Source organism: Pristiophorus japonicus, chromosome 13 (assembly GCF_044704955.1).
Source record: "Pristiophorus japonicus isolate sPriJap1 chromosome 13, sPriJap1.hap1, whole genome shotgun sequence".
NCBI lineage: Eukaryota > Metazoa > Chordata > Chondrichthyes > Pristiophoridae > Pristiophorus > Pristiophorus japonicus.
In genome coordinates this window covers 60,056,982-60,084,971 of record NC_091989.1, presented here as the reverse complement: position 1 = coordinate 60,084,971, position 27,990 = coordinate 60,056,982, and the positions used below count along the sequence as shown (strand labels likewise).

At 45.3% G+C, this 27,990-nt stretch overlaps 1 protein-coding gene across 7 annotated transcripts in view; it reads right to left on the bottom strand.

Annotated features, from left to right (window-relative positions):
* Window positions 1–27,990, bottom strand: part of LOC139278597 (caldesmon, smooth muscle-like) — a 242,243-nt gene that overhangs the window by 114,896 nt on the left and 99,357 nt on the right. Inside the window, exon 1 of one of the 7 annotated variants that reach the window (XM_070897549.1) lies at window positions 60–139. The exons of the other annotated variants lie outside the window; for them this stretch is intronic. The gene's annotated coding sequence lies outside the window, so the exon portion shown is untranslated. Of the gene's footprint in view, window positions 1–59; window positions 140–27,990 lie in introns of those variants that run through there. 7 annotated transcript variants of the gene reach the window in all.

The window sequence follows — 27,990 nt, the reverse complement described above, 5'->3', positions numbered from 1 at the left end:
GCAAAGGCTGCAAAGAGAAAGGGCACCTTCAGAGAATGTGCAGAAAAGGCTGTACTCACCACGTCTCTGATGAGTTGGCTGATCACCGGGGCTCCGACACAGATGAAGATGAAGCTGCTCAAACCCTGGAGGAAGAGTATGGAATCTTTACCTGCTCCACTGAAAGTTCTCCGTGGGCGATGAAAGTAGACGTCGACGGGGTCCCAGTTTCTATGGAGAGCGACACAGGAGAGAGCCAGTCTGTGAAGAGCCAAGCGGCCTTTGAAGAACTTTGGATGAATCCCGCCAATCGACCACAACGACAGCCTGTCCAAGCGAAGCTGCTCCCAGGCCTTCGGGCTCCGGCAATCGACCTCGAACATGGATCCATTGTTGCATCCAGAGGTTCCACTGTCCAGGTCGATTGCCCACAGCACCCCAGTGAAATCACCGAGACCGAAGATCCAAACTCCACTTTCCGGGCCGGGGCAGCACTCCAAGAGGTGAACATCGACAAAAAAATGGATTCCCAACATCCAGGATCAAACCTGTGGAAGAAAAGAGCACCACAGCCTAACTGCAGCAAGACCAGAAAATGGCTGCAGCACCTCAAGCAGCAGAACCTGTAATCAAAATGGCCTCCGCCATGCCACGAGTGAACATGGAGGAGCATCATGTGACATCGAGCGGCCAATCGGATTTGAAGGTAACCAAAGAAATTTAAAGGGAAAGTTTCAACTATTTGAGTACACGGACTTTAAAGCTAAAGATGCGATTAAAGGGTGCAAGTATGAAAATGTATGCAATGTAACAATGAATTGTGATGCTGGTTTAACTAATGTGACTAATGATATGAATGCAGGTGTCAGTAAGGTTAAGAACAAGGTTATTATGCTTAACAGTAATGATAGAGATTGTGAAATGCCTAATGTAACCATGTCTGTTGAAACCAGGATATCCAAAAGTGATGCAAATGCTAGAATGTATAATACAGGCTCGACTATGTGTGATCAGAGCCAAGGTGTCATGTATACCGGTAGGACACTGCCAAAGGACATTGGGTCCTACAGGGATCATGCTGATGCCAATGGAATTCCCCTGTGGGAGACCCCAGGTCCAGCAGGCTACCTGACCATATAGCCTGGACCTTTGGAACGAATGTGATGCCCCTTGCAGGACACACACACAGGCAGTGGGAGCAGACCCACTACAGGGACAGTGACAGTGGTCAATGGGCAGCCCAGCCACCACCAATGGCAACCTGCACCAGACCAGCCCTACAGCCCCTGGCCACCAGGGCCAACACCAGGAGCATGAGGCCAATACCCTCCAGCTTCCCTGACAAACCCTGGGATGACCTGACCCTCTTCCCAATTGGTGGACAAGGAGCCCACCCAGTCTTGTGGCGCTGCCCACCACCCCACAACAACAATGGACAAGGAGCCTACCCAGTCTTGTGGCCCTGCCCACAACTACCCACATCACAGAGTATACCCACCGCCCACTGGTGCCGTGGCTACCCCCTCCGAGGGATCCCACAACAGTAACACCCACGTGGTCTGTGTGTGAGGGAAGGGAAACGTAAGAGGCCAACCTCAAGCACAGGGGTCACACCTGGCAACCACACAACCCTCACTACAACCTTCCATAGCCCAGCACTGATCACCTCCCCTGGGCATGACTATAAGGATATGAAAAATGCTTAGGGGGAGGGGGGGGGGGGGGAAGTGTTGTTGTGTATGCATGCCTGTTTACTGTGTGATGTCTGGAACACTGCTATGCAACACTGAATGGACCCTTACACTGTACACACCTTACTGGTACACCAGAGGGTGCTGCTGCTGGAGACCTAGGGGTTGCCTGCACACAGCAGGTAACCCAGTATAAAAGGGAACTCACAGCTTGTTGTCGGCACTCAGGAGATGCAAATAAAGGACTACAGGTCTGCATAGTTTAATTATCATACCCTGCCTCGTGGAGTCATTACTAAAGGTGCCTACATACACTACAATAATGATAAACGTGGACGTACTTTGAACAAAACAGATTCCCCTAGACGTTCCTTCCCCTATAATAAGTGAGTTACCAAGGGTAGTGGCAGTGATAGGTATACTGAATTTGAAGAGGTCAGTAAATAGCAAGGTATTCCAGCTGTAGCAGTAAAAACTCATCAGCTTATTGCCTCCTCAGCACATCTAATTGCAACCCTACCCACAAACATTTATCTATTTTTCCTTTAAAAGATGTAATGGTCTCTGCCTCCAATCCCTTTCAAATTATTCTGTACTCCCATTTCTGTGTAAAGACATTTTCTCCTAACCTCTCCTCAATCTGTCACAGACAATTTTAAAATGATGACCTCGTGTCTCTGCCTCCCCAATTAGAAGCAATCGTCTTTTCTTATTCATTCCATGAAAACTTCTATTAAATCTCCTCTTTGCTCTGCCAGTGGAGATAGTCCCAATATCTTGCCCCTCCTTCCAACCATCGTCCTGAATGTTTAATGTAGTCATATGACCTTCCTCATCCACCATTTTAACAAAGGTGTGGATTGTGGCTGCAATCAAATGGAGGAATGCCATATAAATACATCAAGGGTTCATTCACTAATATCCCACCAGTCATTTCTTTCATCTGAACTCATTGGCAAAGTCTGGGACTGCAAGCTTTGGACATGGGCTTTCCTTTCATGTCAATTGTATATAAATCTTTCTCTAGATTTCATTTCTCTCAATTAAACTATTGCAATCATCGAACAATTACCTACAGGGAAATGCCAGAGGCTTGAAAAAGATTCCTTGAATGAATGAACAATACACGGCTTCAAATAGTTCATTTATTGTAGATGCAATTCATTTGCTTCAGTTTACATGCTTTCACTTTAAATGATTTGCAGCTGTTTGATATGATTCTGTAATAGTCACTGGAATTCATTCTCGCATTCCCTAGGAGCCTGTAATCTGACTTTTACAGTTTGCATGTTCATGTGGAGACCTGGACATTGCCTGCTTTCAATACATCAATTCACCTTGCTACCTGTTACTTGGGCACCAAGATGGCAGATTCCCTCCAACCCTCCATTACCGATGCTACAATAACATTAACAATAAAAAGCGGGAATATGGTGTTGAGATAGAGGGTCAGCCATGATCATATTGAATGTCGGTGCAGACTTGAAGGGCTGAATGACCTACAACTGTTCCTATTTTCTATGTTTCTATTTCAATGGATGGAAAATCACAGGCTGTACACTGGTGATCTTCCAATAAGCCACCAGCAGTTTGTAAGATCCTGGCGGTGGCACGGGATCTGGGAACATTTCACCCATTGGGGGCCATTCTGACTTTGGACAATAGTGTAAAGTGAGCGATTATCGGGAGAGATGTGTAATGGGTGACTAATTTGATATCGCCCCATTTATACTAATGCCCAAAGTCAAAATTACCCCCATTGTCTGCTGTTGTGGGCATCCCAGTAAAGGAAGGATGTTAGAACCATGGAAAGAGTAGAGAGAGAATTCACTGGAGTGATACCAGGATGAAGAGACTACAGTTCTGAAGAGAGTCTGAAAGATTTGGGTCATTTTTTCATTGAAACAGAAATTATTATGTTGTGGTTGGGGTGAGTGAGGGGGGGTGGGGGATCTGATCGACATTTTCAAACTGATCAAAGTATTTGCGAGTGTCAAGTGAAAGATTGTTTCCACTCGTTGCCGAATTGCTAACAAGGGAGCATAGACAGGATTATCACTAGAAGAACAAATGGAAAGCTAGAAGAATTTTTTTCACACAGTGTTAGAACACAGAATGTTTTACCACAGGTGCCATTGAGGCAAAGACTAAAAAATAATTTAAAAATGAACGGGATAAATATTTAAAAAGGAAAAATATAAAAGGATATGGAGAGAGGGTGAGGAAATTGGATTAGAGTAGAGGAGGTGGCACTGGCACAGTGGGGCAAATGGTTGCCTTTGCTGTAATTTCGGTGAATTCGACAATTCATCAATTCATTTGAAGGGATTGGCGGATAGCTCAGACTCAGGAATGCTGACTGCTGCCACAGTGAGGCAGTTCATGAGTTGACTGGTTGGATTATTTTTTCAAAAGCTAGAATGAGGTGAAAACTGGTTATGATGCACAAAGACCATCTCAGTGAGCCAATGAAGAGACATCAAAAAAACAAAAGGATATGGGATTCACTAAGTAAAGGCGGTGAAAATAGTGACAAAGATATACAAAATAACTTTCAGAAACGGTGACAGATGAAGCATGCCTTTCACCACCTTACTTAATTCCTTTCGCGCCCTTTCTTTTAATGTCTTTTTATTGCCATTATTGAGATGTTAGTACATCACTGAATAGTTTTTACCTGTTTCCAGCTTTTCAGAAAACCATCTTGTTGGCCATTGAACCCGTTAGCTGTATCTCCGTGATAGGATTCAGCATTCCTGACTCATAACTCATCTCCCCCCCCAGCCACAACCCCCCATCTCCTGTGTGTTTAGTCCTATATAGGAACTCACTTAGCTTCCAGTTTCCAGTTCTGACAAAGACCTGAATCCTCTGCACTGTTCTGATGGACCTATTGTATATTTCTGATTGTACCTCAGATTTTCAGCGGTTATAATTTTAAAAGTATAATTTTAAACTCATGCCTGCTTTAATCCCTCACAGCAGTGCGGTAGTCAGTATTAGAATCAATTTCATATTCAAAAGATGTTCAATTGCATTTGTTCTACATGTAGCACCTTCATTTCTATTTCACAGACCAACCCACATATGGAATCTCCAGTTATGTGCTTTACTAATTATGGACAAGGATTTCCTCTCGTCACTATGTGTTAGTGATATCAGAAAGACAGCGGGAAGATTTATTTTGGCTGCTGTGTGTTAGCAACATGATTATTCAATATGTTTTCCAGTGTGTGAAGCAAGCAGCACTAAAAATGAAAATTTCTCCCCGTGCTTTTGTGAACTCACTTGTTGGATTCAATGTTTACAGAACGTAAACCACTATATCTTCCACATTCCTTAAATAAGGGGTTGAAAGAGAATTTTTGATTGTTATTTTAATTGTTAGAGTTGAGGGAAGATAGTTTTGAAATGTACATGAGAATCCAGTTTATTTAGTGGCATTGCAAAACTAGTAGCTGATCACTGACATATCTGTACAATGTTCTTTTAGGGCTGCACAGGTCACAAGTATAAATATCCAAAAGGTTATTAATGCAGCTGAAGAGTGTGCAGTTTTTTCTCCAAAAAAAAGCCCAATGACCAGTCCCACACACTTTCAGTGACCAGGCCTTGGAAATGCTTACGAACATGATTTTGGTGTGGAGACTTCAAATGTGACATGTAGGAAACAAGCAAGGCAACATAGAATTACACAGAATATCATAGAATGTATAGCACAGAAACCGGTCGTTCGGCCCAACTGGTTCATGCTAGTGTTTATGGTCCACACCAGCCTCCTCCCACCCCTCTTCATCTAACCCTATCAGTAAAACTTTCCATTCTTTTCTCCCTCATGTGCTGGCCGTTCCCCATGGTACAGCCCTCATCTTCGCTCCCTCAAGTCAAAAGGACGCAGACTTGAACGGATATAGCAGACAACTGGTTTAGCCATTCACCACCAGATCTGGCTCAAACACACAAAACATTATTGGTTCCTATGTTTATCTATAAAAACTGCTCACCATTCCAGGATCATTCTGGATTGCAAAAATAACCCCCGGCTACTATTCCCTACTGCTAGCCATCTCCTTAAACCCCTCTCCCCTGTCTCCACCACACTCACCTCCAACAATAAGTGTGAGGAGCTCATGGACTTTGTTGTCTCAAAGATTGAGATCATCCAATCAGCTGCCTCTGCGAGTTGCCTTCCTTCACCTACCCCACAGGGCTAAACTTCATCTGAGGCTCCCACCTGCTCTAGCCCTAAACTCACATCGTTCTCTAATTACTCTTTGATTTCCCCTCTTGATCTCTCCAAGCTCATCTTGCCCACTAAACTGCTGACCACCCAACTTCCTTTTTTGGCTTCCATGTTAGCCGACATTGTTAACGGTTCTCTCTCCTCAGGTACTGTTCCCCTTTTCTTCAAATCTGCTGTCATCACTCCTCTCCTCAAAAAACCAACCCTTGACCCCACTTTGCTTGCTAGCTATCACCCCATCTCCAACCTCCTTTTCCTGTCCAAAGTACTTGATGTGTTGTCGCCGCCCAAATCTGTGATCATCTTTCCATGAATTCCATGTTTGAATCCCTTCAATCTGGTTTTCGCCCCTGCCACAGTACCAAAACGGCTCTCAGTAAAGTCATAAATTACATTCTCTGTGAGTGTGACAAAGGTAAAGTATCTCTCCTCATCCTTCTGGACCTGTCTGTAGCCTTTGACACAGTTGACCACTTCATCCTCCTCCAACGCCTCTCCACCATCGTCCAGCTAGGTGGGACTGCACTCGCCTAGTTCCATTCTTATCTGTCTAATCATAGCTAGAAAATCTCCTGCAATGGCTTCTCTTCCCACTCCCGCATCGTTACCTCTGGTGTCCCCCAAGGATCTGTCCTTGGTCCCCTCTTATTTCTCATCTATATGCTGCTCCTTGGCGATATCATCCGAAAACACGGAGTCAGTTTCCATATGTAAGCTGACTATACCCAGCTCTACCTCTCCACCACTTCTCTTGACCCCTGCTTGATATCTAAATTATCAAGATTGCTTGTCTGACATCCAGTACTGGATAAGCAGAAATTTTCTCCAATTAAAGATTGGGAAGACCGAAGCTATTATCTTTGGTCCCCGCCACAAACTGTGTTCCCTAACCACTGACTCCATCTCTCTCCTTAGCATCAATCTGAGGATGGACAAGACTGTTCGCAATCTAGGTGTCACCTGAAATGAGTTTCCAGCCACATATCTGCGGCATAATTAAAACCGCCTTTTTCCACCTCCGTAACATTGCCCGCCTCCACCCCGCCTCAGCTCTTCTGCTGCTGAAACCCTCCTTCATGCCTTTGTTACCTCTAGACTTGACTACTCCAACTCACTCCTGGCTGGCTTCCCACATTCTACACTATATAAACTTGAGGTCATCCAAAACTCAGCAGCCCGTGTCCTAACTCCAACCAAGTCACGATTACCCATCACCCCTGTGCTCACTGACCTACACTGACTCCCGGTTAAACAACGCCTCAATTTCAAAATTCTCATCCTTGTTTACAAATCACTCCATGGCCTTGCCCCTCCCTATTTCTGTAATCTTTTTCAGCCTCACAACCCCACAAGATGTCTGCGCTCCTCAAATTCTGCCCTCTTGAACATCCCTCATTATAACTGCTCAACCATCGGTGACCGTGCCTTCAGCTGTTTGGGCCCTAAGCTCTGGAACTCCCTCCCTAAACCTCTCCACCTCTCTATCCCCCTTTAAGACGCTCCTTAAAACCTACCTCTTTAACCAAGCTTTTGGTCATCTGCCTTAATTTCTTCTTTCGTGGCTCGGTGTCAAATTTATCTGTAACACTGCTGTGAAGCACCTTGGGACATTTTACTACGTTAAAGGCGCTATATAAATAAAAGTTATTATTATTACCTAGTTTCCCCTTAAATGCATCTATGCTATTCACCTCAACTACCCCTTGTGCTAGCAAGTTCCACATTCTAACAACACTCTGGGTAAAGAAGTTCCTCCTGAATTCCCTATTGGATTTAGTACAGTAGTAACAAATTTATATTTGTGGCCCCTCGTTCTGGTCTCACCCGCAAGTGGAAACATCTTCTCTACACCTACCCTATCAACTTCTTTAATCATCTTAAAGACCGCTATCAGGTCATTCCTCAGTCTTCTCTTTTTGAGAGAAAAGAGCCTTTGCCTGTTCTATCTTTCCTGAAAATCTCTCAGTTCTGGTATCATTCTTGTAAACATGGGTCAAACAATTTGACTCCGTGTCAGCTATTTGCATGGTCTAGCAAAAGGTCTACAAAAAGTTGCATAACTTAAAGAGCATAAATATAAGGCAAATATATTTCCATATTGTAGCAGCACAAGACAGGTATGGATATATGGGACAATTGTAGTTGTTAAAGACATAGGTAAAAATAATGCTGTACTGGCATACACAATGTCAGTAGAAACAAAACAAGTGAGGTTGTAGATGTGAATTACTGTCGCAGGATAATGCAAATTGCATTGCACTTGTCTTGATGGCAAAAAGAATTTGCTGCGGAAAGGAATTTCCATGGATCAAATCACTCTGTCTCAATGCACACTGCTCTTATGTTTAAAAACAAGACTGGCACACGACCTTTGGGCACAGTGAAAAATATGCAGTAGAAGGAAATTCACGGCATATGAGGAAATATTTACGCAAGAGACTCTGGAAGATGTTGTGACTGGCGATTGGAGAAATAGACAAGTCAACTGCTGTGTACTATATTAATCACATATTCCATAATTTGCACAATGCTACATCACCATGTTCATACACACAATAGTGCATGTAAGAGCAAGACTACTCAATGAATAGTATGTTTATGTATTCTTAAGGGCAGATTTTATGATGTGGAACTACCAATACCAAGCTTTGTGCACTACAAATGTTAATCATAGTATCACGTAAGGCTGTATCCTGGTTTTACAACCTGCCTGATTTTAATAGGTGGAAAATCAGGTGGACTAGCAAAGCAGGTACTTTAACCTTCTCATGCAATATTCCAATTAGCCTGTCAGCATGTGGTGCACTACACTGTAAAATACAGCCCCATAATGTCCAATCTGCTTTTTCAAAGAGCAAGGGGACCCAAGGGCCAGGCAAGATGCCCCCAAAGAGCACTACTCACTTGAATACCAGTTGTCCATGTTTGAGGAAGGCTCCAGGTCAGATACATCCACACTCTGGCAGATCACAGTGATGTTGAGGAGGATGCACAGGGTAAGTACAGGTGATGACTGAGTAGTAATGGTGAGGATTGAGAGAGAGAGAGAGAGAAAAACAGGTGCAGTGCAGAAGTCCAGCATTTTGAGTACCCCTTTATGAGCTGTATGGTGATACAGACCTTAGTCGATCTACTCTCCAATGATGGATGTTAGAACATATGGTCTATGTTGAAATCACTTGCCTCCATACGCACAACAGTGGAAGATGTCATAGTTAGATTGGAACAACAGTTTCCTGCCATTGAGCAAGTAGCAATAGCAGTGAATCCTTAAGGGTCTTAGTGTATAAATCTAAGAGGCTATCAACTCATTTGGAAAATGGTAGCAGGGAAGCACGATGTACACATAGATCAGTAGGCACCATGAGGATGTCCTGCAGCAGTGATATGAATGAAGTAGAGCAAGAACAGTCACTTCATACTCATGTTAATGGCAGTCCTGAAAGCAATGAGTCTGTGATTATAGCAGAAGATTCCTCGTATTGATGCAAGCCCATCAGGGTTAAGCATGGATACAGGCAACTGGTCTGCATCCCTTGCAGTTTTCCCATTGGCTTTGCAGGCACCTACCAGTGCTATTGCCTTAGCTGGGGAGCACACTGTTGTAGAGCCATCCATTAGCAATGTGGTGAAGGACCCAGAGTACAAGGGGCACATACACCAGCAAAAAGTACATTAAAATATAGATTGCAGGCATTAAAATACTTAATAAAACAAATTCACTTTTAATATGGCAGGGGGATGGGAACCTATGCAGGGAGACAGAGGGAAGTAGAATGGGGGCAGAAGCAGAAGATAGAAAGTAAAAGTGGAGGGCAGAGAAATCCAAGGCAAAAAGCAAAAAGGGCCATATTACAGCAAAATCCTAAAGGGGCAAAGGGTGTTAAAAAGACAAGCCTGAAGGCTCTGTGCCTCAATGCGAGGAGTATTCGGAATAAGTTGGATGAATTAACTGCGCAGATAGCAGTTAACGGATATGATGTAATTGGCATCACGGAGACATGGCTCCAGGGTGACCAAGGCTGGGAACTCAACATCCAAGGGTGTTCAGCATTTAGGAAGGATAGACAGAAACGAAAAGGAGGTGGGGTGGCATTGCTGGTTAAAGAGGAAATTAATGCAATAGTAAGGAAGGACATTAGCTTGGATGATGTGGAATCTGTATGGATGGAGCTACGGAATACCAAAGGGCAGAAAATGCTAGTGGGAGTTGTGTACAGACCACCAAACATTAGTAATGAGGTTGGGGACAGCATCAAACAAGAAATTAGGGATGTATGCAATAAAGGTACAGCAGTTATCATGGGCGACTTTAATCTACATATTGACTGGGTTAACCAAACTGGTAGTAATGCAGTGGAGGAGGATTTCCTGGAGTGTATTAGGGATGGTTTTCTGGACCAATATGTCGAGGAACCAACTAGAGGGCTGGCCATCCTAGACTGGGTGATGTGTAATGAGAAAGGATTCATTAATAATCTTGTTGTGCGAGACCCCTTGGGGAAGAGTGACCATAATATGGGAGAATTCTTTATTAAGATGGAGAGTGACACAGTTAATTCAGAGACTAGAGTCCTGAACTTGGGACAGATAACTTCGATGGTATGAGACGTGACTTGACTAGAATAGACTGGCGAGTGATACTTAAAGGGTTGACGGTGGATAGGCAATGGCAAACATTTAAAGATCACATGGATGAACTTCAACAATTGTACATCCCTGTCTGGAGTAAAAATAAAATGGGGAAGGTGGCTCAACCGTGGCTAAGAAGGGAAATTAAGGATAGTGTTAAATCCAAGGAAGAGGCATATAAATTGGCCAGAAAAAGCAGCAAACCTGAGGACTGGAAGAATTTTGTAACACAGCAGAGGAGGACAAAGGGTTTAATTAGGAGGGGTGAAATAGAGTATGAGAGGAAGCTTGCTGGCAACATAAAAACTGACTGCAAAAGATTCTATAGATATGTGAAGAGAAAAAGATTAGTGAAAACAAACGTAGGTCCCTTGCAGTCAGATTCAGGTGAATTTATAATGGGGAACAAAGAAATGGCGGACCAATTAAACAAATACTTTGGTTCTGTCTTCACGAAGGAAGACACAAATAACCTTCCGGAAATACTAGGGGACCGAGGGTCTAGTGAGAAGGAGGAACTGAAGGATATCCTTATAAAGCGGGAAATTGTTTTAGGGAAATTGATGGGATTGAAGGCCGATAAATCCCAGGGGCCTGATAGTCTGCATCCCAGAGTACTTAAGGAAGTGGCCATAGAAATAGTGGATGCATTAGTGAACATTTTCCAACCGTCTGTCGACTGTGGATCAGTCCCTATGGACTGGAGGGTAGCTAATGCAACACCACTGTTTAAAAAAGGAGGGAGAGAGAAAATGGGTAATTATAGACCAGTTAGCCTGACATCAGTAGTGGGGAAAATGTTGGAATCAATTATTAAAATGAAATAGCAGCGCATTTGGAAAGCAGTGACAGGATCGGTCCAAGTCAGCATGGATTTATGAAAGGGAAATCATGCTTGACAAATCTTCTGGAATTTGTTGAGGATGTAACTAGTAGAGTGGACAAGGGAGAACCAGTGGATGTGGTGTATAAGGACTTTCAAAAGGCTTTTGACAAGGTCCCACACAAGAGATTGGTGTGCAAAATCAAAGCACATGGTATTGGGGGTAATGTACTGACGTGGATAGAGAACTGGTTGGCAGACAGGAAGCAGAGAGTCGGGATAAACTGGTCCTTTTCAGAATGGCAGGCAGTGACTAGTGGAGTACCGCAGGGCTCAGTGCTGGGACCCGAGCTCTTTACAATATACATCAATGATTTAGATGAAGGAATTGAGAGTAATATCTCCAAGTTTGCAGACGACACTAAGCTGGGTGACGGTGTGAGCTGTGAGGAAGACACTGAAAGACTGCAGGGTGATTGGATAGGTTAGGTGAGTGGGCAAATGCATGGCAGATGCAGTATAATGTGGATAAATATGAGGTTATTCATTTTGGGGGCAAAAACACAAAGGCAGAATATTATCTGAATGGCAGCAGATTCGGAAAGGGGGAGGTGCAACGAAACCTGTGAGTCATGGTTCATCAGTCATTGAAAGTTGGCATGCAGGTACAGCAGGCGGTGAAGAAGGCAAATGGCATGTTGGCCTTCATAGCTAGGGAATTTGAGTATAGGAGCAGGGAGGTCTTACTGCAGTTGTACAGGGCCTTGGTGAGGTCTCACCTGGAATATTGTGTTCAGTTTGGTCTCCTAATCTGAGGAAGGACGTTCTTGCTATTGAGAGAGTGCAGTGAAGGTTCACCAGATTGATTCCCGGCATGGCGGGACTGACAAATAAGGAGAGACTGGATCAACTGGGCCTTTATACACTGGAGTTTAGAAGGATGAGAGGGGATCTCATAGAAACTTACAAGATTCTGACAGGACTGGACAGGTTAGGTGCGGGAAGAATGTTCCCAATGATGGGGAAGTCCAGAACCAGGGGACACAGTCTTCGGATAAGGGGTAGGCCATTTAGGACTGAGATGAGGAGAAACTTCTTCACTCAGAGTTGTTAACCTGTGAAATTCCCTACTGCAGAGAGTTGTTGATGCCACTTCATTGAATATATTCAAGAGGGAGTTAGATATGGCCCTTGCAGCCAAAGGGATCAAGGGGTATGGAGAGAAAGCAGGAAAGGGGTACTGAGGGAATGATCAGCCATGATTTTATTGAATGTTGGTGCAGGCTCGAAGGGCTGAATGGCCTACTCCTGCACCTATTTTCTATGTTTCTGTGTTTCTAAAGTATCTTGTAGCCTGCCATTCTTCCACTGTGCAGAGAATAAAGGGTTCAGTTGACTAAAAATAAATTGTTGCTCTGCCAAAACAAATGGCAGCTCTGTGATTGTAAACAGAAAGTAATAGTTCCCAAATGCAAAGCTTACTGGAAGAATGGGAATGGAACGCTCATTCACCTATCTCTGCTGAAGTGGCCAGTCTGCTGTGTGTAGCAGGTGTGCAACATCATTGGCCTGGCTTGCCGTGACTTATAAATGCTCATCATTCAAGTCCATGGGGACATCCATGCCCGTGGCAATATTGTACAGCACCTAACGTACTAAGACAGTGCAATTTTACAGGCCTTCTCCAAGGCATATTGTTAGACACCCCTCATCCCCTCCCAACCTATTGAAGCATCTAAAGCATTGCTTCAAAGGTCTGCTCAGTAAGGACCCTAGTTTGCTCATGCATTTCACGGAATTTGTTCTCTGGGAGGACATGGAGATTACACAGAGCTGTCATTGGCCATGGTTGCACTGCTTTTCTGACAAGTCAGAAATCAATCTTGCCTTCTCCTTCAAAGAGCTGACACATTTCATTGCCTTGTAATGAAAGCACCATGCATGCACCTCATAAACCTTGCTTTGACGGGCATTCTTTTCCAGCAGGAGTTGGTGGAAAATAGCCTTTTCTACTTACAGTTGTTAGTAGGCAAACAAATGGCTTTGACCGGTGTGGGCCGTGCATCCGCTGTGCTGACCTCCGCACACTCCTGTCACCTGAAGCTCTGTGCCGAGAGTACTTGAGCATAAAATTACCCTTATGAAAAAAAGTCAGCCATGCAACACAAAATCAAAAGGAGGCGAAGAATTGCATATATTGTAATACCTGTAATACGCAATAAACTGACCTTTTAAAAATGGTTGTGTAGAAAGATTTTTTTCCATGTAAAATGGGTGAAAATGATAGAAACATGAATTTAATCCCAGGAGCCTACATCACTAACAGATTTTATTTGCGAATGTAGAATAGGCTATAGAAACTCCAACTAGTCTGCAGATGTGCAAAAATGGCGATGTGCCAATAAGGATTATGAGTATCATATGCAGAAAATAAATCTCGATATGGTTTTCATAAAATATTAATAAAGTACATTTTCCGGTACCGGTGCCAAAGCAGTGGGACCTCGGAGCACCGAACATGATGCTCAGTGACATCGTACTTTGCCGATCTCTCAGGCTTTCCTGATTTCAGCTTCATTAACCAACCATTCATAACGAGTTAAAGAGCAGGTTGGGCCTGCTTGAGGGGTGTGTGCTGCCAGTGGGGGTGAGAAATAATACATCGCTGGAATTCTTAAAAGCTGTACTACTATTTAAAAGGGGCTCCATCTGTGGCTGGGCACTTAAGCAGAAAAAGTACGCCCACCTCCATCTTCTGAGGTATGTTTGGCGGTTCTTGTGGCTGAAGTACTGCAAAGATTGTTCCTTTTTGGCATCTTAGGGCAACATCCAAGAAATACCAAGAAATATCCAAACTGGTGGCAGGAGGTGGAAATCAGTCAATGTAGGCTGAAACATCCATGAGGAAAATAGCCTCAGGCAGGGCTATATTGTAAGATACCACTGATCTGTCCAGGCATTGAAGTGCAGCTCCAGATGCCTATAGAGTGTCCAATAATGATCTTGCTGGCTGCATGGACCTCATTGTATCTGTGCCCTACTGCTGTGCATAGCTATGTCAGAGATGTTAAAAGTCAGGGTTGGAGGGCGTTGCCTAGGTCTCCTAAGACTCAAACCTGCACCCTCTTATTCTCTTGTCAAATAATTTCTGACACTTTGGATTGCTTTAAACTGACTGCTGGTTGGGAGGCAATGACAGAGTCCTATCTCCAGCCAAACTTCACCATACAATGATGGTACTTTAGTGGCCGACAAGATCACCATAGCCTCAGAATCTTTTGCACGACCTGCATGTTGATGAAATGGAATGGAAGACCATTCAGTTCATTGAACCATTGAATCATATGCACGGCTCCATAAGGCTGCATGGATTCTATCAATGATGCCCTGGAACTTGGGAAATCTTATTATCCAAAAAATGTGCACAGCCCTCTCACTCAGCTATCATTTACTAATGGGGGAAGTTATTAAGGGCCCAAGTTTCCACACGCGTCTAGAACGGCGCAGTCCCGACCTGGACGCCCGTTTTTCGCGCCACAAAGTGCGCCTAAAAAAATCTTCCGTATTCTCCACCTCCCTGCAGGTCCTCTGGCTCTCGGCGCAGCGCAGCACGAGCTGTGGGGGGGGGCGGAGCCAGGTCCCTGCACTGAAAACAGTGCCGGGACCTCTGCACATGCGCGCTACAGTGGGCACGCAAGTGCAGTAGCTCCAGGCGCCGAACTGTGTGGGAGGGGCCCAAAGCACGCAGCCCCTAGCCCTGGCCGAATGGCCTCACTGGGGCTGCATGAATAAGGCTCCTCCCACGGCCAGCTCCTGCTCTCCCCCCCACCCCCCGACCAGACCCGACACCGCTCCCCGCCCCACCCCCCTGCCTCCGGACCAGACCCGACACCCGCTCCCACCCCCTGCCTCCGGACCAGACCAGACACCCGCTCCCCACCCCCGACTGACCCGACCTGCACTCCTGTTCCCGCTCCGCCTCCCCCCCCTGACTGGATCCGACCCGCGCTCCTGTTCCCGCTCCGCCCCCCCTCCCCCGACTGGATCCGACCCGACCCGCGCTCCTGTTCCCGCTCCGCCCCCCCCCCCCCCCCACCGACTGGGCCCGACCCGACCCGCGCTCCTGTTCCCGCTCCCCGCCCCCCCCGACTGGACCCGACCCGATCCGCGCTCCTGCCCCCTGACCCGACCCGACCCCCCCCCCACTGGACCCGACCCGACTCCCGCTCCCGGATTGGATCCGACCTGACCTCCCCCCCTCCCTCTCCCTTCCTGCTCTCTCTCTCCCTCCCCCCCTCTCTCTCCCTCCCCCCCTCTCTCTCCATCCCCCCCTCTCTCTCTCTTTCTCTCCCTCTCTCTCTCTCTCTCCCTCCCCCCCTCTCTCTCTCCCTCCCCCCCTCTCTCTCTCCCTCCCCCCCTCTCTCTCTCCCCGACCCGAACCGAACCGAACCTCCCCGACCCGACCCGACTCAACCCAACGCCACCTACCTGTACATCTGGTGCTGGGGACGGGCCCTGCCCGAAGTCTCAGCCTTCGGTCCCGAAAGGCTGCCTGAAGCATTTTCACACAGGTAGGAAGATGGTTTATTTAATCTTTTCTTTGCTTATAAATGTTTATTCAGGTTGGATTTATTTGTATAATATTTGTATAAGTATAAATAAGGATTTATTATAGAATTTAATGACTTCCCTTTTCCCCCCCTCCCCCCCCCACCTCGTTCTGTAACCTGCGCCTGATTTTTTAATGTGTAGAACAGGTTTTTTCAGTTCTACAAAAATCTTCACTTGCTCCATTCTACTTTAGTTTGGAGTACGTTTTCACTGTGGAAACTTTCAAATCAGGCGTCAGTGGCCGGACACGCCCCCTTTTGAAGAAAAAATTCTGTTCCAAAGTGGAACTGTTCTACCTGACTAGAACTGCAGAAAAAAAATGTGGAGAATTGCGATTTCTAAGATAGTCCGTTCTCCACCAGTTGCTCCTAAAAATCAGGCGCAAATCATGTGGAAACTTGGGCCCTAAATGTTGTGCCCTGCTGAACCATACATCAGCTATCTGTTTGATGCATCTGTAAACTACAATAACAAAAACTTGCATTTATATCGCACCTTTAACGTAGTAAGATGTCCCAAGATGCTTCACCGGACAGTTATCAAACAAAGCCACATAAGGAGATATTAGAACAGATGAAGCTTGGTCAAAGAGGTAGGTTTTAAGGAACATCTTAAAGGAGGAGAGAGGTGTAGAGAGACGGAGAGGTTCAGGGAGGGAATTCCAGACCTTGGAGCCTAGGCAGTTGAAGGCATGGCTGCCAATGGTGGAACCATTAAAATCGGTGTTGCGCAAGAGGTCAGAATTGTAGGAGCGCAGAGATCTCGGGGGGCCTTTTTGCTGGAGGAGGTTACAGAAATACGGAGGGGCAAGGCCATGGAGGGATATGAATACAAGGATGAGAATTTTCTAATTGAGGCATTGCTAGACTGGGAGCTGATATAGGTCAACGAGCACAGGGGTGATGGATGAATAGGACTTGGTGCAGTTAGGACACGGGCAACCGAGTTTTGGATGAGCTCAAGTTTATGGAGGGTGGAAGATGGGAGGCTGGCCAGGAGAGCTTTGAAATAGTCAAGTCTAGAGGTAACAAAGGCATGGATGAGGATTTCAGCAGCAGATGAACTAAGGCAGGGGTGGAAACAGGTGATGTAACGGAGGTGGAAATAGGCGATGGTGATGGAGCAGATAAGTGGTCGGAAGCTCGTCTCAGAGTCAAATAGGACGGCAAGTAGTGAATGGCCTGGTTCAGCCTCAGACAGTGGCCAGGGAGAGGGATGGAGCCGGTGGCTAGGGAATGCAGTTTGTAGCAGGGACCGAAGACAGTGGCCTTGGTCTTCCCAATACTTAGAGGAAATTTCTGCTCATTCAGTACTGGATGTCAGAGAAGCAGCGAAACAAATCAAAGACAGTCGAGAGTGGTGGCAGTGAGATAAAGCTGAGTGCTGTCACCGCATATATGGAGCCTTACATTGTGTTTTCGGATAATATCGACGAGGGACAGCATGTAGATAAGGAATAGGAGGGAGCCATGGATAGATCCTTGGGGGACACCAGAGGTAATGGTGCAGGAGCGGCAAGAGAAGCCGTTGCAGGTGATTCGATGGCTACAACTGGAAAGATTGGAATGAAACCAGGTGAAGGCAGTCCCACCCAGCTGGATGACAGAGGAGAGGTGTTGGAGGAGGATGGTGTGGTCAACCGCATCAAAGGCTGCAGACAGGTCGAGAAGGATGAGGAGGGATAGTTTACCACAGTCACAGTCAGAGAGGATGTCATTTGTGATTTTGACAATAACTGTTTCAGTGCAGTGTCAAGGGCAGAAACCTGACTGGTGGAGTTCAAACATGGAGCTATGGGAAAGGTGGGCACAGATTTGGGAGGCAACAACACGTTCAAGGAGAGGAAGGGATGTTGGAGATGGGACGGTAAGTTGCAAGGCCAGACGGGTCAAGGGTGGACTTGTTGAGGAGAGGGGTGATGATGGCAGCTTTGAAGGGGAGGGAGACAGTACCTGAGGAGAGGGAACCATTAACAATATCAGCTAACATAGGGGCCAAGAAAGGAAGTTGAATGGTCAGCAGTTTGATGGGAATAGGAACTAGGGAACAGGAAGTGGGTCTTGTGGACAAGTTGAAAAAAAAAGACCTGATTTTTATAGCACCTTTCACAACCTCTGGATATCCCCAGATGCTTAGTCATGGAAGTAATGTGGGAAAGGTGGCCGTCAATATGTGAACAGCAAGCTCCCACAAACAGCAACCAGATAATCTGTTTTTAAGTGATGTTGATTGAGGGATAAATATTGGCCAGGATACCGGGGAGAACTCCCCAGCTCTTCAAAATAGTGCCATGGATTCTTATACGTCCAACTGAGTAGACGGGGCCTCGGTTTAACATCTGATCTGAAAGACGGCACCTCTGACAGTGCAATCCTCCCTCAGTACTGCCCTGGAGTGTCAGCCTAGACTTTTGTGTTCAAGTCTCAAGCTAGAAGAGAAATGAGAGAAAATTGCGAGTTCAGGGCTAGGGGAGGGAGGAACTTTAGGGGAAATTTGGCTTGGTGAGCTAGGGGAAGGGAGTGAACAGCAGAGGCAGCTGACCGGATGGTCTCAATCATAATGACAAAGAGGTCCATGAGCTCCTTGCACTTGTTACTGGATTGACTGATATTGCTGGAGTCCCCTGCGGCAATATAGGATGAGCCAGACACAAACATTCAAAGCTACTGTAATTGCTGCCTCAATGGCAGAGGTGGACTGGAGGTCAGATTCTAGGAGAGCACAACTCTGTCACTGCCTCCCTAGTGAACTGAAATCTGCGAGAGTTTTCCTCATACATTCCAGGGTAGGTGTAGCTCCGCGCTTCACAGGAAAGGGTGGGTGAGGGCAATCCAACGGAATCTGACATGCCCTGCATCCCTCCTTCCATGCTCATCTTCATTCTTCCAATAACAGGAAAAAAGAGGACTCCTGATTGGAATCCCGGTTTTCAAAACTCTAATTCTAGCAACAACAACAACGACAATAACAATCGGGTGGTCGAAACACTTGGGGAAAATCTCAAAAGTAACCAGACAAAAATTAGCACCAACACTTAGTACAGAAAAATTCCATGTTTGAATGTTCTCAAAACACGGTGTGTCCTCTTTGAAATGCTGACTTCCTGTCAGTCCAGTGTGCCTGCTTCCTATTACCCATTTCCTGTCGATGAACTAAGTGCTCTGCAAAATCCTGGTCAGATCTCAGAAAATTGAGTGTATGCCAATATGCAAGCATTGAAATATATTTACATATTAACAGGAGCTTTTCACCTTTTTTGATCAGGACTTACTTAGGCCTGACAGTAAGTTCACAGGCAGCACAGAATAAGTTCATCATTACAATTACATTTCTTAATGGAAAATTAAAATGATTCAATTGCCTATTTAATATTAAGGTCCGTTTTCCTGGTCACTGTTGCTGGTGGTATTAAAGCACAACAGATGCTAAGGAGTTGGAAGATTCTGCAGAGAACGGGTGTGATTGACTGTGAGTAAATGTGGGTATTCAGATGTATTTTGTGCTCATCAATGTAAAGTATTAGGGAGAAAGAACTAGTATTTATATAGCATCATTCATGACCTCAGGATAGCCCAAAGCGCCTCATAACCAATGAAGTACTTTTGAAGTGAAGTCATTGTTGTAATGTAGGGAAACACAGCAGCCAAATTGCACATGGCAAGATCCCACAAATAGCGCTAACTGTTAATCTCACTCAGTAAAGCTACAGGATGGCCAGTGTGGAAAATGAGATGAAGCGTCAGTCCTATGCAGTAAGGGGAGCTTCGCTGAGGTTAGGGTTGGGGACAGAGTGGAGGGATCTTTATTCTGCATCTGGCTGTGCTTATCTGACTGGGAGTGCTGACACTGGTGCCTGAAATGGGAAGAGTTCCATTCTGCAGTACTAACATTCCCATGCTTTCATACGTCTTGGTGAAGATGTTGACAATGAGGTCATCTTCCCGCTCAACCTGGAGGACTTTGATTTCGAGCAGCACATTCTGAAGCACTTCGTTCACGAGTGTCCATTGTGCCAAAGAACCTTTCCAGAGAGCCGACAAGCTGCCTATGAAGACCATGTGCAGTCCCATTTTATGGAGGCCAACTGAAGGGCAAACAACAAACCAGTTTGAGTTCTACGTTATAAAGGTAGTAACCATATCTTTTATGGAGTTCAGCCTCTGAGTGTGCGCAGGCGCAAGCGTTGTCCGCATACTGTAGCTCGATGACAGAGGATGGGACGGTCTTGGATCTAGCCTGGAGGCAACGAAGGTTGAACAGTTTCCAACTGGTTCTGTAATTTAGTTCCACTCCAGCTGGGAGCTTGTTGAGTGTGAGGTGGAGCATTAGCTTGTTGAGTGTGAGGTGGAGCATTGCAGCGAGGAAGATCGACAAGAGGGTTGGCGTGATGACGGAGCCCTGCTTGACTCCGGTCCGGACGTGGATTGAATCTGTAGTGGATCCGTTGGTCAGGATTACGGCTTGCATGTCGTTGTGAACTCACTTTTAGAGTGGAAGCAAGGGACTGCCTTTGATGATGACTAACATTCCTCACCTTGAGGTGCCAAAATTAAAAACAAAATTATAATTTACCTAGTTTGGACTAGGATGTCTAATTGCAGGCAATGTATTGGAGGTTGTGTCAGATCCACAGTGGTCTAATGGCAGACAATGCAGTTACTTTCCCTAACGTTGAGAGGACACTTCCTCTGGCAGTGTTGTAGGTCAATGGTTGCCTGGATTTGACTGCGGTCTGTGCATTCCAATAATAATGATGGGGATGTTCATGAGCGCGAATTTCACTTTAGAATCAGGCCCTTGAATTTTCAAACATCCAAAACTACAGATTCCAAAATACATGCCAATTCCTTGTCACTATGATTACATGGGTTCAAAAGTTAAATGCCTTTCATAAGATACTCACTTATGGTTACCATCTGGCTGGTTTTTCACTGCCCAATCGGGTTTTTCAAATCGCCATCAGTTGCCAGCCTTTGTTAAAATATCTTGTGCTGAATGTGCATTGTTAAAGAGATAGCTGCTGTATCACTGGCTAAAATATCAACTGGCAGTAATATCAAAACCACTGATTCAGTGAAAAAGTGGCTGGGTGGCAATCACTTCCTGACCGCAAAGGGGAATTTACTACCTGTACCCTCAACCCAATGCAAAACTTCCTATCCTTAGCCCAAGGAGTAACCTCCTATCCTCACCCAAGGGGGAAATTTCCTATCCTTAGCCCAAGGGGTAACCTCCTACCCTCATCCATGGGGGAAATTTCCTATCCTTAGCCCAAGGGATAACCTCCTACCCTCACCCATGGGGGAAATTTCCTATCCTTAGCCCAAGGGATAACCTCCTACCCTCACCCATGGGGGAAATTTCCTATCCTTAGCCCATGGAGTAACCTCCTACCCTCATCCATGGGGGAAATTTCCTATCCTTAGTCCAAGGGGTAACCTCCTACCCTCATTCATGGGGGAAATTTCCTATCCTTAGCCCAAGGGATAACCTCCTACCCTCACCCATGGGGGAAATTTCCTATCCTTAGCCCAAGGAGTAACCTCCTACCCTCACCCAGAGTAATCCGCTAGCCACATCCTGAGAGATAACTTCCTACTTTCACCCCAAAGAGTAACCTCCTCCCATCACCCTGAGGTGTAACATCTTTTTCAAGGATATATTCTCGAAAGTAAAGTAGTGCAAATAAAAGTGAAAAGATAAACTAAAGCCATTTTAACAAAATTGTGTGTAGACAGAAATGCAGTTCATATCCATTCAGCTCAGCATGAACTAAATGAACCTTTGTTCTACTCCTCTGTCACCGTGAAAATTTTAATGACCATTCAACATCACTTTGCTCTTAAAACAGTCGGTTCAGCCAAGCGAAGGTCCTGGAGATGCTGTAATAGGCCTGTGCAGAGAGGGGGCATTTCCCTGGGAGTATAACATTTGTTGGCTTACTGTCGCCGTTCCGCGAGCATTAGCTCCATGTGTTGCAGAAATAAAGCACTCATTCAATACAAGAATCTGTGCTGACAGCTTAGTAGGATATCTAGTTTACAGTCTGAAATCCCCAAGAAACCTGCAGGATTCCCATTAGATTGTAAAGTGCCAAGGTTAGCATTTTCTAACGAGGCAGTGTGTTGAAACAGAGTTACTGTAACCTTGAAAATTGCAGGAGTTGAAAAAAAGTGAAGCTAGGAGTGGGAAAATTAGTATCTCAAGAATTTCCTATCATAAACATTATGTGCAGTTAAAAATACTCTCTCTAGAGATTATGACAAACACAAATACTAACTTACTATTTATATCAGGCTTTACATAGAACCGGACAAATTTTCCAACAAAGGACCTGTGTAAATCGGAGGTTTTTTTAAAGATTCCAGAACAAACTTAACGGAAAATGAGATTGGATCGTATTACTGACTACTAGACATTACTTATTTAATGAGGCAGCTACCACTAAGAAATCATCAGAATTTCAAGTAAGAACTGCAGTTGTTAACCCCTTCGCTGCTGATTCCACAGAAGGCTTCACTGTTATAAGAAAATAAGAACATAAGAAATAGGAGCAGGAGTAGACCATACAGCTCCTCGAGCCTGCTTTGTCATTCAATAAGATCATGGCTGATCAATTTGAAAAGCCAGTCTTCACATCAGTATCCATTGCGCATGGAAAATCCTGAAAGGATCAGGAGAGCTAACTTTCCCCACCTGAATCCCCGATATGTATTCCTGTCACACGAAGCTCTGCATCACAAATGCTCAATCACAATGTTGACCCCAATAACTTAGACACACACAGTTTCAGTGGGACTGGTAATGTGGCTCCCACACAGTGCTGGTGCTGTTTAGGTGCTCAGAGTGTCTGTGTGGGAAACAGCCGACCTCTCCTTACACTGCCACCCCACATTATTCTTCCGGCAATCCAGCTGCATCGAAGCTTTGTGTGTCCTGAGCACCTTGAGGGCTGAAATTTCAGACACCCGCAGCCAATCAGGATCTTCTTGCATGGGGGAGGGAAAGGACATGGGCAGCGGTGGCTGTTGGTGTGTGTGAGGAGTGGGGGGAGTGAGAGAGATAGCAGGGGGGAGGGGGCGGGGGGAGAGGTGTGGCGGGGGGGGGGGAAGAGAGGTCGCGAAGTGGGAGAGGGAGGTAGCAGAGGGGGACTGAGAGGTTGCGGAGAAGAGGCGGGGGGGGGGTGGGGAGAGAGTTAGCGGAAGGGGAGAGAGAGATAATGGAGAGGTGGTGGGGGTGGGGGGGTGGGTGGAAGAGAGAGGTAGTGGAGAGATGGTGGGGGTGGGGAGAGGGGCAGTTGAGGGGGGTAAGATGGTGGAGGGGGGTAAGGCGGCAGAGGGGAGAGAGGCAGTGGAGGGAGGTAAGGCAGCGGAGGGCGAGAGGGGCAGGTGAGGGGGTAAGGTGGTGGAGGGGGGTAAGGCGGCAGAGGGCGAGAGGGGCATAGGAGGGGGTTGAGAGGCAGCGGATGGGGGAGAGCAGAGGTGGCAGTGGAGGGGAGAGGGGCGGCGGAGGGGAGCAAAGTTGCAGGGGGGGGGGGCGAGGTAGCGGACGGGGGCGAGGTAGCGGAGGGGGGAGAGGGGCGGTGAAGGAGGGAGAGTGGCGGCGAAGGGCAAGGTGGTTTAGCGCTCGCAGTGGTGGGTGCACATATCACCAGTGCGGATGCTTGCCTGATTTGTCGCTGCTCACATTTTAATGGCTGGGAAATCATGTCGGCCTCAAACTGGGCAGGCCTGAATTTCTGCTGTGATTTCTCATTGGGCATAGCTCAAGTTAGCCTACAAGTTACCACAGTGTTTTTAAAATGATCCTATGATATACCATAAGAAAACCAAACATTTGAAGAAGAGCAAGGGATTTATCCTCGGTGTCCTGGCCAATATTTAGCCCTCAATCAACATCACTAAAACAGATTACCTGCTCATTATCACATTGCTGTTTGTGGAGTCTTGCTGTGCACAAATTCAATGCCGCATTTCCTACATTACAACAGTGATTACACTTCAAAAAAAGTACTTCTTTGGCTGTAAGGTGCTTTGGGACGTCCTGAGGTTGTGAAAGATGCCATATAAGTGCAAGTCTTTGTTCTTTTAAACTTAATTAGCAGCACAGTATTTGCTTTTGGCATCAAGTACTTTTTGGAATGTATATAAAAAATATATCAAAGCATTGCAATTGCTCTAATTCCTGTTTTTCTCCCCCTAATAAAGTCAAGCTTGTCAGCCTAAGGCAATTTAAGTTATTTTGTTTTATTAAAAGTCAACATTTAGCAAAGAATCCTATTCACATTGCAGAGTTTCCATCATGGAATGAAAACAGTGCATTCAGCACCGGAAGTCTAATCCATATCCAAGTTGTTTATTGGGCAACAGTATCATCAATCTATTGGCTAGTTTAGGTACATAGTTTCTTAAACAAACTTAACAACTGATTTTCCTGTATCCCCTGAGCCCAGGAGTCAGGCAGGTCAAGTCCATCCAAGCTCACTCCTCCTGAAATGGTCTGAATCATTTACAAGGCCCGAATATCTCCACGTGGCGCAGGCCCACCTCCGACAGAGCCTACTACCTGGAGGCAAGGAAGGAAAATCAGCTGACAGCTTACAGCAGTCACAATGCCCACCTGGACTCTGGCCTTCCAGCTGCTGTCTTGAAGCAGCAGCCACAAGGCCTCCAGCACCTAACCATTTTTCCTGGGAAAAGAAAGGGATTTACCTTTGGTCTTCTTATCAGCGAAGGACTTGGTGCAGGACCTATTGCCTTCTTTTTCTGCTGTAATGTATTTGCTTCATGGGTTCTTTGCTTAAGAATTCATAGCAACACATTGCTATTAAGAACTTGTTGGTTTATTAGCAAAGGTTTATCAATCACACTACACATTACCAGTTCATCCACCAGGCTCACAACCACCTGCCTCATCATAGATCCCCTGAACCCAACTGGCTGGTGTTTTATTGAGTCTTGTGAACATCACGTGACTGGCTAAGCCACTCCCAACTCAACAGTTTCATCAACCTGTGAGCATACTCACAGGTGTATTCATTACATCTGGGTACTTTTCAAAATGGGCCACATGCTGGTGATCCAAGAGGAAAAAGAGGTGGGTAGCTTGGCAATGTTGCTGTCTCATTGACATGGTTGTATGCCATCTTGGAGGAGCTAGCAGCCCTAAACTTGTGCAACTGTAAAGAGGTGGAGACCTGGTTATCATATATCTCCGTCCCTTTTTCCTGAGTTTTGTGCCTGGGGAATAAATGTTCTCAAGCACAAATTACAAGGAAATTTTCCCTGTAATTTTGTATCTTTTTGCACTATGCTATAGAATCATGTTGATGGAATATACAAATTCCTTTGGATGAGATGTTAAACTGAGGGCCCTGTCTGCCTTCTCAGGTGTACATAAAAGATCTCATGACACTATTCATAGAAGAGTAGGGATTTTTCCTCCCTCAAACACCACCAAAAGCAGATTGTCTAGTCAATCATCTCACTTTCTGTTTGTGGAACCTTCCCAAGCAGTAATTGGCTGCCATGTTTGCCAACATAACTTTGAGATGTCCTGAGGATGTGATAAGGTGCTTCAAATATAGCTTTCAGCACTGATACATTGTAAAGCCTCTTGTAATCCTGCAGTGGGCTGGAATTACCTAACCCTTCATTAACAAGATGAAGGACTCTTACCTCAGTTACTTTATTTTGGACTTTTTCCATAATTTGAAACCAAAAAAAACAGTAATGCTTCTTCTGTATTAACAAAAAGTTTTGTGATGGGGTTGAAAATGTAGAATGTTATTTTGGGCTTGTTTGTGTTATTTAGTAAATTATGTCAAAAGGCCAAACAAAAGGAATTACTCTTTTCATTCGTGCTGGTAGAAAAACCTACGGGGTAATGGGACAATTCTGTAATCCCAATGGGGATCCGTGAACTGGAGTCACAAATGTTATCTCCAACCCGTACACCCAATGCTCTCTGCCGTGAGTGTGTGATCTCGGAATTATCCCTCGAGTCAGTGCCAGTGACTGCTGATAAAAAGATAATTTCGCCAACGCTTAAAGTATAAAATAGGGCCCGATGAATCATAGGAAACAGATGTAGGCCTGCATGTTCGAGCTTTGAAAAGAAATTCATGCGTTTCACGGTATAAAAATAAACGAGAAAGGAACAATTGATCCAAGTGGAACCTAACTGCTACATTTTCTTCAGCAGCTATTCGTAACATGATTAACTTCTGGTTCAAGCCCGCTCCCAAACTGACAGCTCCAGCCCCACCTGCTGCTCGGGACACTTTCCTTTTGTCCAAACTTTACTGTTCAGTCCCCAACTAACATTGCTAAGCCATTCAATATTGCAATGTCATTTGGCACATATTAACATGAAAATACTGACCTACTTATCAGTCAGTATTTTAGAATGGAACTTTCATAGTGAAGATATCAGGCCACCCTCTGAATTTTGTTCTTCATTGTTTTATGTTGCTTTCTATTGCCAGTAAAAATCCAATATAAAATATTTCTATTTTTTATTTTCACTACTTTCTTTCTTTCCAGTTCCTTGCAGAATTCGAGAATCACTGACTGGAATTAAAATGACAGCAGTTAGCTTTTTTTTGGCCACCATGCTACTAACAGTGGAAATCTGAAATTCTCTCCCCCAAAGGCTGTGAATGTTGGGTCAATTGAGACTGAGATCAACAGATCTGTATTAGGTGAGGGTATCAGGGGATATGGAATAAAGGTGGGTAAATGAAGTTCAGCTCCTGATTAGCCATGATCTAATTGAATGGCAGCACAGGCTCTAGGTGCTGAAACTATGTGCTTTTGCAAACTAACGCCAAATATATACCTGTGGTGAGTCAAACAATCTACAAGTGCTTAATCAGCTTCTAGCTCACAACTCTAATACTGGTAATTAAGTCAACAATCAATAAACCTGTGAATTAACAAAAAAAACATTTAATGGAACCTTAATAAATCAAATAAAAATTTTTGTTCCCATTTGTGATGATGCAGTCCAGTCCCTCCGGTGCCCAACTGTCGCGGAAGGCCTCGAGTGTACCGGTGGGCGCGAGCGTAGCCGCGGAAGAGAGGCAGGCAGTCGGGCTGAATGACCCCCTCGACCGCCCGCTGTCTGGACCGGTTAATGACCACCTCGGCCTGGCCCAGGAGCAGTCCCACGAGGAGGCCCTCCAACCTGCCCGCTCCCCCCACATCGTGTGCCCAAAGATCAGGAGCGTCAAGGGGCTGATTGGCCCACTTCAGCTCTTTTAAATACTGGCAATTGCCAATTAAATGTTAAGGGGGCACGACCAATAAATACTGTAAATGAACAAATTCTAAATGAAACTTAGCAAATCAAATTAAAATTTTGTTTGAGGTGGTGGCGATACATTTCAGTCCCTCCGGTGCCCACCGGTCACGGAAGGCCTCAAGCGTGACGGCGATGGCCAACTTCTATGCCTATTCCTCAGAGGATGATTGATTGGCTTCCATGTAATAAGGCCCAATTGGTCTTAATTGATTTTTGAATGCCTAAACACTATGCATTATGTAATGCAAATAAATAGATCGTTTAAAGAGCTAAGGTGACAGAGTAACTTAAAAAATGTTTAGACATTGTAACGCACATGTGATCTATGGGCCATTAGATTGCTTGTTTTCACCTGCAAGTGGTTTCCAGCAAGTTGTGGGGCCTAAGGTCACGTGAAATCAAAAGCACTATTACCATTTAAAATGCATTACATTTTCAATGTTCCAAAATACAAACCCCATTAGCCGATGATATAAGTGAACCCTTAGTGTGCCACATAAAATCGTTCGGCTTGAGCCAACAACAGTTTTCAAACCTTTTAATTTGTTCTTCACTCTTGCCATATATTATTTAAGAAATTGCCACACAGCAACAACTTGCATTTATATAGCATCTTTAATTCCTGGGACATTGGAACCAGTTCTGGGGGAGGTGGGACCAGTACAAAGTCTGCACCTGGGCAGGTTCGGAACCAATGTCCCAGGGAG